Here is a 12,516-nt window from a genome sequence, read left to right on the forward strand (position 1 = left end):
TCCCGTATTGCACAATGCCCAGAGACAAAAAGTTTTTGACCGCACCATGGAATAAGAAAATGAATAAAGTATGCAATTATGAGAGTGATAAACGGGTGAAAGGATAGAGAGTCCCAGGAACCGGGATTGAAACATACACCAATGTTCAACAATCACCGGAATCCTGGAAAATATGACTCAAGTATAAATCACCCATCTCACATCACAAGAGCATACAGCGGACATCTTACCCTAATACAGAACGCCACCCCTACAACGTTGTTTCGCAACAAGCTTCCTCAGGGAGTATATGGTATGAAAGGGAGGTAGATATTTATATACATGTGTAGCCAATAAGAATGCAAAACACATACAAAGCAATCAGGGCACCTGAGAGGAGAATCCAATGTGAACCAGCGTCCGAACGCCATTACAGTCATCACTGCGCATGTTTGGCGTGATGATGATGCAGTGCGTCCACTGCATCACCACGCCGAGAGCTCATAGCGCAGCTCCGTACTCACGAAAAAGTGTGAGATGTGCGGCGAAATCTCGCGCATGCGTATCACGCTGAGACAGCACGCAACGGCCATCTTGAATGTGGGAAACGGAGCTGGCAGCATTATTGCAGACATCCTTAGGAAAACATACAGAAAATAGAGGTGAGGTGTGTGCGGAAACGTGAGAGAAAGCAGTGACATGCAAAAGTGAGATGTGCAAAACCAAAGTGCCATGCCGTGATTGTTGTACATAAGTGCAATACATATATTATAGTGACGACCAAATATAACAATATGAAAATATGTAAGAAATATATCTATAAGAAAATATATATATATAAAAATAAAACCTATATATATATATAGATATAAAGATGTGTAACAAGTGCAAATATGTGTGTGAAATATGCGGATACATGAAAAAAACAAATGTGAATAAATATTAATCGATATGTGCAAACACATTAATGTGAAATACACAGGGCTCACTATAAAAATATATATGAGGTGATAGAGGGTACATGTAGATGAATATTCACCAATAAATTAATGTGAGCCACAAAGGACTCACTGGAGAATATATAATATTCAAATGATGTGATAGAGGATACGTCTACTGACATATTTATATGAAACGTGAAAAATATACTATATGCATGTATCGGTGAATTTTTGGATGTTGGATAAAACCAGCCATTTCCTGGACTGCTGCAAGGATAATTTCATAAGTTCGTATCTTCCATCGGATCCGGTTAGAGTGCCCTGAAGCAAGGAAAGGGAACAAAAAGAAAAGTGGTAGGGAAAAGAAGGGAAAGGGAAAAGCAAAAAGGAGAAAACAGGGGAGGACAGAGACAAGCAAAAGAAAAAACAAAGGAAGATAAATAAAAACAAGGGAAAAAGAGAGAAAAAAGAGAGAAAAAAGGGGGGGAGGCCAAGAAAAATAAATAAGAGCAAGGGAAAAAGAAAGAAAGAGGGGGGAACCAAGAAAAAACAACAAAAAACAAAATAAGACATAATGACTACAAAAGAACAAGTTAAAATCAATTAAAACCATATTAAAGTAGAAAAATTTAAACCGGACCAGGTGGCAATACCAAGGGAATAGAAACAAAATAAATCATGTACGTAGAAAGGGCGCAAAACTATTGTGCTCATTGAGCCCATACGGGGTCACAGTTTTCAGGGTAAAAATCCACCTTGATTCCTTCTGTGCGAGAATTTGGCGCCAGTTACCACCCCTAGGGCCAACCAAGACCCTGTCTATGCCTCTTACCTTGAGGAGTTTGCTGTCACACCCATGATGTTCTCGAAAATGACGAGGAATTGTTTTCAAAGTAGATAGATCTTCAATGTCTCTTGCAGCCTCAATCCCCAGGACATGTTCACGTACCCTTCTCCTCAGTTCTCTAGAGGTAAGACCAACATATATTAGGTGGCAGGGGCAAGTGGCGTAATAAATTACACCAGATGTGCAACAATTGATGGTGTGTGTTATAGTAAACTTCTTTTCCCCAGAGGAATTAAGAAATTCTTCAGCTTTCTCTACATTCGGGCATGCTACGCATCCCCCGCAGGGCCTACAGCCCCATTTGGAACCCTTAGAGCCAAATAGGCCAGTGCTCTGTCTGCTTTTATGGTGACTATGCACCAGTAAATCTCTCAGATTCTTGGCTCGGCGATATGTGATAGAAGGTTGATTGGATAGATATGATTTTAAGACCGGATCCATTGTCAACACCGACCAATGTTTTCTAAGTGCCCGTTGTACTTGTCTCCACCTAGTGTTGTACATAGAAATGTACCTCACCTGTGTGTCTGATTTCTGTTTCTTTCTCTGGGTCAGGAGAGTAGGTCTTGAAGTGGATTTTGCTCTGTTGTATCCCCTTTGGATGTCAGCACTTCTATAGCCACGTTCCTGGAAGCGGTCTTTAAGGTCCTTGGCTTGCTGTTCGAAGAACTCCTCATTAGAACATATTCTCCTCATTCTGAGGAATTGACCTATGGGAATATTGGAAATCAGTGACTTCGGATGGGAGGAGGATGCATGGAGCAACGAGTTAGTTGATGTTTTTTTGCGAAACACATTTGAGTGGATAAATCCACTGTCATCCACGTTCAGGGACACGTCCAGAAAATCAATATTTTGTCTCCCATATTTGTATGTCAATCTGATATTATAGATATTATCATTCAGATTAGACATAAAGATAGACAGCTCATCTGGAGTCCCATGCCACAAAAACAACACGTCATCTATGAAACGTCCCCATAAGGATATCCTCTCAATTAGGGGTACCGGGTCGATCATGAAGATCCTCCTCTCCCACAACCCCAGAAAGAGGTTGGCATATGAGGGCGCACAAGCCGCCCCCATTGCCGTTCCCTGGAGTTGCAGGTAGAGGAGGTCCTTAAATAGAAAGAAGTTATGAGTAAGTGCATAATAAGTCCAGTATCAACTTACATAAGTCTGGATCCAGGTCCGTCATCGAGAGAAAGATTCGTACCGCTTCCATGCCATCGGTGTGTCGAATGGATGTGTACAGAGATTCAATGTCACATGTGACTATTAAGGTAGACTCATCCAGCTGTATACCATCAAGTCGCTTGAGGACATCTGTCGTATCCTTAAGATGTGAGGGGAGGGATTCCACAATCGGTTTCAAGTAGTAGTCAATGTACCTGCAAATCGGTTCAGTTAGAGAGTTATTACCAGACACAATCGCTCTCCCAGGGGGATTAACTAACTGTTTATGAACCTTAGGTAAGAGGTAAAGGGTCGCAATCATGGGATGGGTTGGTAATTACTAAGTGCTGACATCCAAAGGGGATACAACAGAGCAAAATCCACTTCAAGACCTACTCTCCTGACCCAGAGAAAGAAACAGAAATCAGACACACAGGTGAGGTACATTTCTATGTACAACACTAGGTGGAGACAAGTACAACGGGCACTTAGAAAACATTGGTCGGTGTTGACAATGGATCCGGTCTTAAAATCATATCTATCCAATCAACCTTCTATCACATATCGCCGAGCCAAGAATCTGAGAGATTTACTGGTGCATAGTCACCATAAAAGCAGACAGAGCACTGGCCTATTTGGCTCTAAGGGTTCCAAATGGGGCTGTAGGCCCTGCGGGGGATGCGTAGCATGCCCGAATGTAGAGAAAGCTGAAGAATTTCTTAATTCCTCTGGGGAAAAGAAGTTTACTATAACACACACCATCAATTGTTGCACATCTGGTGTAATTTATTACGCCACTTGCCCCTGCCACCTAATATATGTTGGTCTCACCTCTAGAGAACTGAGGAGAAGGGTACGTGAACATGTCCTGGGGATTGAGGCTGCAAGAGACATTGAAGATCTATCTACTTTGAAAACAATACCTCGTCATTTTCGAGAACATCATGGGTGTGACAGCAAACTCCTCAAGGTAAGAGGCATAGACAGGGTCTTGGTTGGCCCTAGGGGTGGTAACTGGCGCCAAATTCTCGCACAGAAGGAATCAAGGTGGATTTTTACCCTGAAAACTGTGACCCCGTATGGGCTCAATGAGCACAATAGTTTTGCGCCCACATTAATTTATTGGTGAATATTCATCTACATGTACCCTCTATCACCTCATATATATTTTTATAGTGAGCCCTGTGTATTTCACATTAATGTGTTTGCACATATCGATTAATATTTATTCACATTTGTTTTTTTCATGTATCCGCATATTTCACACACATATTTGCACTTGTTACACATCTTTATATCTATATATATATAGGTTTTATTTTTATATATATATATTTTCTTATAGATATATTTCTTACATATTTTCATATTGTTATATTTGGTCGTCACTATAATATATGTATTGCACTTATGTACAACAATCACGGCATGGCACTTTGGTTTTGCACATCTCACTTTTGCATGTCACTGCTTTCTCTCACGTTTCCGCACACACCTCACCTCTATTTTCTGTATGTTTTCCTAAGGATGTCTGCAATAATGCTGCCAGCTCCGTTTACCACATTCAAGATGGCCGTTGCGTGCTGTCTCAGCGTGATACGCATGCGCGAGATTTCGCCGCACATCTCACACTTTTTCGTGAGTACGGAGCTGCGCTATGAGCTCTCGGCGTGGTGACGCAGTGGACGCACTGCATCATCATCACGCCGAACATGCGCAGTGATGACTGTAATGGCGTTCGGACGCTGGTTCACATTGGATTCTCCTCTCAGGTGCCCTGATTGCTTTGTATGTGTTTTGCATTCTTATTGGCTACACATGTATATAAATATCTACCTCCCTTTCATACCATATACTCCCTGAGGAAGCTTGTTGCGAAACAACGTTGTAGGGGTGGCGTTCTGTATTAGGGTAAGATGTCCGCTGTATGCTCTTGTGATGTGAGATGGGTGATTTATACTTGAGTCATATTTTCCAGGATTCCGGTGATTGTTGAACATTGGTGTATGTTTCAATCCCGGTTCCTGGGACTCTCTATCCTTTCACCCGTTTATCACTCTCATAATTGCATACTTTATTCATTTTCTTATTCCATGGTGCGGTCAAAAACTTTTTGTCTCTGGGCATTGTGCAATACGGGATTTACATCTATATAGCCATTCTGAGTGTATATGTTTACATATGTTGGTATTTAATTGCTAGTATATTTTTGTACAGCCTATACCTTTTACATGTATATACACCCGGATGGGGGTCACTTTATTATCTCCCATTTTTTATTGATGTTCTGTAGCCCAGTTTTGTTTCTATCCCTCATCCAGACGCCTCAGTAGTCTGTCCACTGTCGTTCCTTTTAAATCCTGTTTTTAAAATCAGTCACTACTAATAAAGACTATATATACTTTTTCACTATTTTATGTCTCTGTGTAATTTTCTTGGGTATTATTTGTATTTCTCTGTATGCCAGAGACAAGGTTGGACCATAGGTCAGTATTTTGTGCCCCTCTTTTCTTGGTTATTATTGCTTATCTGTTTGTATCTACGTGGACCCCTGGACCTGGGATCTGGCTGACGGCACCCGTGCACTTTATCTGGGATGTGCGGCTTTCCTTGTTGTTTTTGTATCTGGTTTACAAGCTCGCACTCCAATGAGGTGTGAAATGCACTCAGAAGCTAACGCTGCTACTTCATCATCCGGTATGTCTTTACATAGCAACGTGTTTTCATATACAGAGACTGATGTTAACAGAATAATGAGCGGAATGGGGGGTGATTCATTCTTCCTCCATGCTCCATCTATTATTGACCTTCAGAGGAGATACGAGACCGAGACAAAACGGCTTCTATCACTGGAATTGCACTCTGTCACTTTGGGAGAATATTATAAGACCCAACATATCCCACGAGAAATGAGAGTACAGCCACATGACAATTCTTTTTTTCAGGATATTGACTATAGAATGAAATACGAGCAAATCTCTAATAAATATTCCTTAGACCTTATTTTATTACATCTGGAATTCCTACAAAGGGACATTGTGATTTGTAAAGTCAAGGTTCAGGATATAGAGACTGCCCTCAAGGGGGCTCTACCTCCGATAGAGGTGGACAAATTTTTGGAAAAACAAAACAATTTTCTGTCTAAGTTCAGACACGAACAAGAAGAAGGGAAAAGACAAAAATGGACACGTGATAACAATGACTATATCAATGGAAAGGTGTACCAGTGGGGTGTTACTAATTCATTTAAGAGGAATAAAAAGTTCAGGGATTTCGGTGATAATGGGCCGAATGCAAGTAACAATGATTGTGATTCTAATCCTGTTAACACTGCTGATTTTGACTATTTTTAACCCCTTAAGGACCACAGGTTTTTCCATTTTTGCACTTTCATTTTTTCCTCCTCACCTTTTAAAAATCCTAACCCTTTAAATTTTGCACCTAAAAATCCATTTGATGGCTTATTTTTTGCAACACCAATTCTACTTTGCAGTGACATCAATCATTTTGCCCAAAAATCTATGGCAAAACGGGAAAAAAAATCACTGTGCGACGATATTGAAGAAAAAAATGCCATTTTGTAACTTTGGGGGCTTCCGTTTCTACACAGTACATTTTTCGGTAAAAATGACACCTTATTTTTATTCTGTAGGTCCATACGATTAAAATTATACCCTACTAATATAGGCTTGATTTTGTTGTACTTCTGTAAAAAATCATAACTACATGCAGAAAAATGTATACGTTTAAAATTGTCATATTCTGACCCCAATAACTTTTTTATTTTACCGCTTATGGGGCGCTATGAGGGCTCATTTATTGCGCCATGATCTGAAGATTTTAGCGGTTCCATTTTTGTATTCATCGGAATTTTTGATCGGTTTTTATTCATTTTTTCATGATATAAAAAGTGACCAAAAATAAGTTATTTTGGAATTTTGAATTTTTTTTGCGCTTACGCCATTGACCGTGCAGTTTAATTAATGATATATTTTTATAGTTCGGACATTTACGCATGCGGTGATACCACATATGTTTATATTTAATTTTTTTTTACATGTTTTTTTTTTTATGGGAAAAAGGGGGTGATTCAGACTTTTATTAGGGAAAGGGTTCAATGACATTTATGAACTTTTTTTTACACTTTTTTTGCAGTGTTATAGCTCCCATAGGGGGTTATAACATTGCACACACTGATCTTATACCCTGTTCACTGCAAAGCCATAGCTTTGCATTGATCAGTGTTATCGGCGGTCAATTGTTCAAGCCTGCATCTCAGGCTTGGAGTAATCAATCGCCGAAGGGACATTCAGGAGGGAGTTAAAAGGACCTCCGCTCGTGTCCCAGCTGATCGGGACACCGCATTTTCACTTCAGTGGTCCCGATCAGCCCCACTGAGCAGCCGGGCAGCTTTCACTTTTATTTTAGACACGGCATTCAACTTTGAACGCCGCGTCTAAAGGGTTAATAGCGCGCGGCACCACAATCGCTGCCGAGCGCTATTACCCCTGGGTCCCGGCTTCAGATACATGCTGGGACCGACCCAATATGATGCGGGGTCACTGCAAGAGCCCGCGTTATATCACGGGAGCCGGCGAAGGATGTAAATATACGTCCTTGGTCGTTAAGGGGTTAAGGACATTACATCAAAGTTGGATCAGCCTGTAGTGTGGTTTTCCACTTAGATTTTGAGTGTGACTCCATATCCAGACCTCCATGGGTTGATAAATTTTATTTCCATTGATAATGTTTGTGTGATTTTGTTGTCAGCACATTCAACTATGTAATGACGAGAGTATTTTGTACGATAAGTTCATTCATTCAGATCTAAGATGTGTTATCTTAGTGTTTTATTTTTTTGAGTAGTGTATGTTTTTAAGTTTTGTAAAATTTGTGGACTCAGTGATGGTAAAGTCCCAGTTCCGATGTAGGAAAACATTTCCACTTCCTATTTTTGATGGTGTTACCATTTTATGGTTTACTACTATATTTTTGTTTTACTACTAGTAAAGCATGCTGTAATGATTTACTAAGGTTTTTGGTTTAATGAACTGATAAGGAGCTACCAATAACACTTTTCTGGTTAACAGCGTCTACAGTGTAAGACTACTACTCCTTCGACTTCCCCAGAACCTTCTGTTATTTTATGACAGGAGATAGTAATGGGAGAAATAGTGCACTATTTCTTCCGTTCAATCTCCCGTCACAAAATAACGCCCGTTATGAATAACGGGCATTAACGGGTTAAAACTACTATTAGAAAAATTCCATAAACTATTATGGGATTTTCTAACCTTTGCTAGGGATTTTCTAATGGCGGTTTAACCCCGCGATCGCCCGCTATTTTAAAATGGGTGTTATATAACTGGTACTTTTCATAGTGTGAAAGCAGCCTAATAAGAATGTAACAATATTACAGAAATACTAGTGGCAAACACAATTTAAGATAGACCAAATAAAATGTCCACAAAACAACCAAATTCTGAATGCAGTGGCGTCCAAGGTGTTCCCCCATTTCACAATATAGTAGGTTATATAGAATCAGATGCAGCAGGAAACAGTGTTGTTGAATACATTTAAGTGTTAAGCATGAACAACAAAAAAACAAGCAAACCCAAGAGTAAGATTTATTTTTATTTTCTTATTTTGTTTACTGATAATGTAACTTCTCACAACTGTTCTTCCAGGTTTGTGTTAGTCATTCTAGAACATATCAACTTTTGTGATGGTGAAATTTATATCAACTGGCTCCAGAAAGTCAAACAGATTTGTAAATTACTTCTATCAAAAAATCTTAATCCTTTCAATAATTATTAGCTACTGAAGTTGAGTTGTTGTTTTCTGTCTGGCAACAGTGCTGCTGGGGACCCCCTCGATCTCGCACACAGCACCCCCCTTTCATCAGGCCCCGGAGTGAACATCCGCTCCGGGTCTGATGACAGGGCCGGTGATCGTGACGTCATAGCTACGCCCCAGTGCGACGTCAGGCTCCGACCCCTCAATGCAAGTCTATGGCAGGGGTGAGACAGCTGTCTCGCCCCTTGCCATAGACTTACATTGAGGGGGCGGAGCGTGACATCACATGGGGCGGAGCCGTGACATCACCATACTCCGGACCCATGATCGGCAGTCATCAGACCCGGAGTGATGTTCGCTCCGGGGCCTGATGACAGTGGGGTGCTGTGTGCGAGATCGCGGGGGTCCCCAGCGGCGAGACCCCGCACGATCAGGCAACTTATCCCCTATCCTTTAGAAAAAAAGTTTTTTCCTGGATAACCCCTTTAAAAAGAACATCTGGCAGTAAGTTGTTTTGAACATAGATACATATTTCAATGCATGTGTCCTCAAAGTTCTAAATTCATAATTGCTTGTTTTACATTTATAAAAATGGTTTTGCAGGCCTTATATGGCCCAAAAGCCTGACTCTCCCCTTCCCCGTATTATGCAGCAGACAAAGGATCAAGAAACTGAGATATTAGTCAGGTGCATACATCTTCACACAATAAATTGCTCAAATTACAGAATTTTCAAGACTGGTCTCTAGGTAACTCATCATGTATGACATAGATATGTATCAGATTTAAAATATTTATTATTAAAGGGGAATCCAGGAAAAAAGCTTTGTTTTTTATATATATCAACTGGCTCCAGAAAGTTAAACAGATTTGTAAATTACTTCTATTAAAACATCTTAATCCTTTCAGTACTTATGAGCTTCTGAAGTTGAGTTGTTCTTTTCTGTCTAAGTTCTCTCTGATGACACGTGTCTCGGGAACTGCCCAGTTTAGAAGCAAATCCCCATAGCAAACCTCTTCTACTCTATGCAGTTCCCAAGACAAGCAGAGATGTCAGCAGAGAGCACTGTTGCCAGACAGAAAAGAACAACTCAACTTCAGCAGCTGATAATTATTGAAAGGATTAAGATTTTTTAATAGAAGTAATTTACAATTCTGTTTAACTTTCTGGAGCCAGTTGATACCCCTTTAACTAGCAGAGTACCCAGTGTTGCAAAGTCTTCTTACCTAAACCTTGTGGGAGAGGAAAAGCAACAATTATGCTCTTGTCCTCATAATGCAACCTCATGTTTCATCCTCATATGCCGTCTTCATATCCTCTCCTCACATCCTGTCCTCATAACTTGACCTCATACCCTGTCTTCATATCCTGTCCTTATATCCCGACCACATATTCTGATTATTTTCCATTCTGATATACTGTCCTCAGGTGGGGTTGACATATGATGAAGAGAGTGTAGGCTGAAAACAGAAGGGGGCTTGGCTTTGTGGGGGTGTAGCTTGTGGAAGGGAGCATGTAAGTCAAACCAACTTTTATCAAAATATCTTCAGCCACTTGAAAGTGATGCTCGAACATACACACACGCATCCCATGCACACATTTACACATTGTGTTTTTTTTTTTTTTATATAAATGCGGCCCTGCAAGCCAGAATTCATACATTGGGATTCTTATCATCCCCCAGAAGGGCACCAGACAGGCCCGTCCCCAGTCCCCCTTTCTTTTCAACCTGGCCATGGAGTCTCTTTCTCGAGTGTTGACTGCTGAATCTGGGATTGAGGGAATCGCAGTGGGTTGTTCGTCGGTTAAACATGCCTTATTTGCTGACTTGCTCTTATTCCTTGCCCAAACTGGGAGATGCCTGGGTCTAGTTTTTAATCTCCTTTCTGATTTTGGGAGGGCCTCTGGATTTTAGGATAAATATATGTAAGAGTGTCCTGTTTTACCTTGCTCCATCTGCCTCTGCCCTTGTTCCTCTAATGCTCATGAGGGAGTCTAATTTCTGCATTTACATAATTTCTTTGGGCTCATAAGAGACCCCGCATCATTTTGCATAAGGTGATGTTACCTAGGTTCAAGAGGGCCTCAATTTCTTAGATGTCCGTCATTACAACCTGGCATGCCTCTACTGTCATTATGTTGATTGGTTGAAAGGTACCAGCCATTATTATAACTGTTCCCTGGAATTGGCTATGGTGGCGCCTTGGTCTTTGGCTGATTTACTACACACCAAATGCTCAGTCTTCCCTCCTGTGAAGTGAAGGGTAGTCTTTTATTGAAGGACACTGTTGCAGCGTGGAAAGCATGCCAGGTGGTAATGCATTTACTGTTTCTGGTTAGTAAACATTTACCCTTATGGTCACATCCCAAGTCCTGGAAGGAAGGAGTAATAGGTTGTATGTCCTGTGGAGGAAGGCAAGAATTCTTGCAGCAAAATAACTCTTTAATTTCTCTATTTGACTTTCCCGTAAGTCAAGGACACTTATGGCTTGGAATAGGGACAGTTTCTCCAATACCAACAGCTTATGGCCTTTCTTTGACCTCCCTTGTCTGAGTAAACCAACTTCTTTTGACTCAATGATCAATTCACTCTTCTTATCATTCCTTGTCTTTTCTGTATCATCATCTGACTAGAAGGGGCAGCGGTATGGTTGCTGACTCTCTGTTCAGACATTGGTAGAGAAAGCTGGGTAAGGAGTCTCTCACTTTGCCGGTTTTGGAAGGTTGGGCGAAAATATGTAAAGCTATCATTTTTGAAACATGGCAAGAAACTCAGTATAAGATTATGCATCATTCGGTATATGGTTTCACATTGCCAAAGATGCACAAATGCCCTGACCGCATTGAGCATTGCCCAAACTGTAGGGAGCGAGCAGACGATTTGTTTCGTGTCCTTATCTGCTGTGGTCATTCTCACCGCTTTTGGATGGAGTTGTTTGCCCTCTTGGGCCGTAAACTTGGAGTATAGTTGCCGGTGGATCTGCTTCTCATAGTTCTCCATGTGGCCCCGGAAGAACTGGAAGTTACCTTACTTATGCATTCCTTTGTTCTGGTAGCAAAGAGATGCCTGCTCATGCACTGGCTAACTTCTGATATGCCTACACTTGGGGAGGCAATCTAGCAGAGGACAAGACATCTCTTTATGGATCAGATGGAATATGGTAGGACTAGGAGGAAGTCAGACAAGGCCTTTTTAAAGAATGTTTGTCACGATTCGGCTAGCTGGTTGTGGATCCTCTGTATCAGCGAGGGATTGGCGTGGACCGTGCCGGTGGACCGGTTCTAAGATGCTACTGGTATTCACCAGATCACGCCGCAAAGCGGGATGGTCTTGCTGCGGCGGTAGCAACCAGGTCGTATCCACTAGCAACGGCTAAACCTCGCTGACTGCTGAGAAGGCGTGGGACAGAAGGACTAGGCAGAGACAAGGTCAGACGTAGCAGAAGGTCGGGGCAGGCGGCAAGGTTCGTAGTCAATATGGCAATAGCAGGAGGTCAGGAACACAGTATGGACAAACACAGTAATAGCTTTCTCAAGGCACTAAGGCAACAAGATCTGGCAAGGGAGTGCAGGGGAAGTGAGCATAAGTAGGGCAAGGAACAGGTGCAGCTAATCAAGGTGATTGGGCCAGGCACCATCATTGGTGCACTGGCCCTTTAAATCTCAGAGCGCTGGCGCGCGCGCGCCCTAGAGAGCGGAGCCGCGCGCGCCAGAGCATGACAGCCAGGGACCGGGACAGGTAAGTGACCTGGGGTGCGATTCGCGGGCGGGCACATC

The sequence above is a fragment of the Hyla sarda genome, chromosome 1 (genome assembly GCF_029499605.1).
Source record: "Hyla sarda isolate aHylSar1 chromosome 1, aHylSar1.hap1, whole genome shotgun sequence".
In the NCBI taxonomy this organism is placed as follows: Eukaryota; Metazoa; Chordata; class Amphibia; order Anura; family Hylidae; genus Hyla; species Hyla sarda.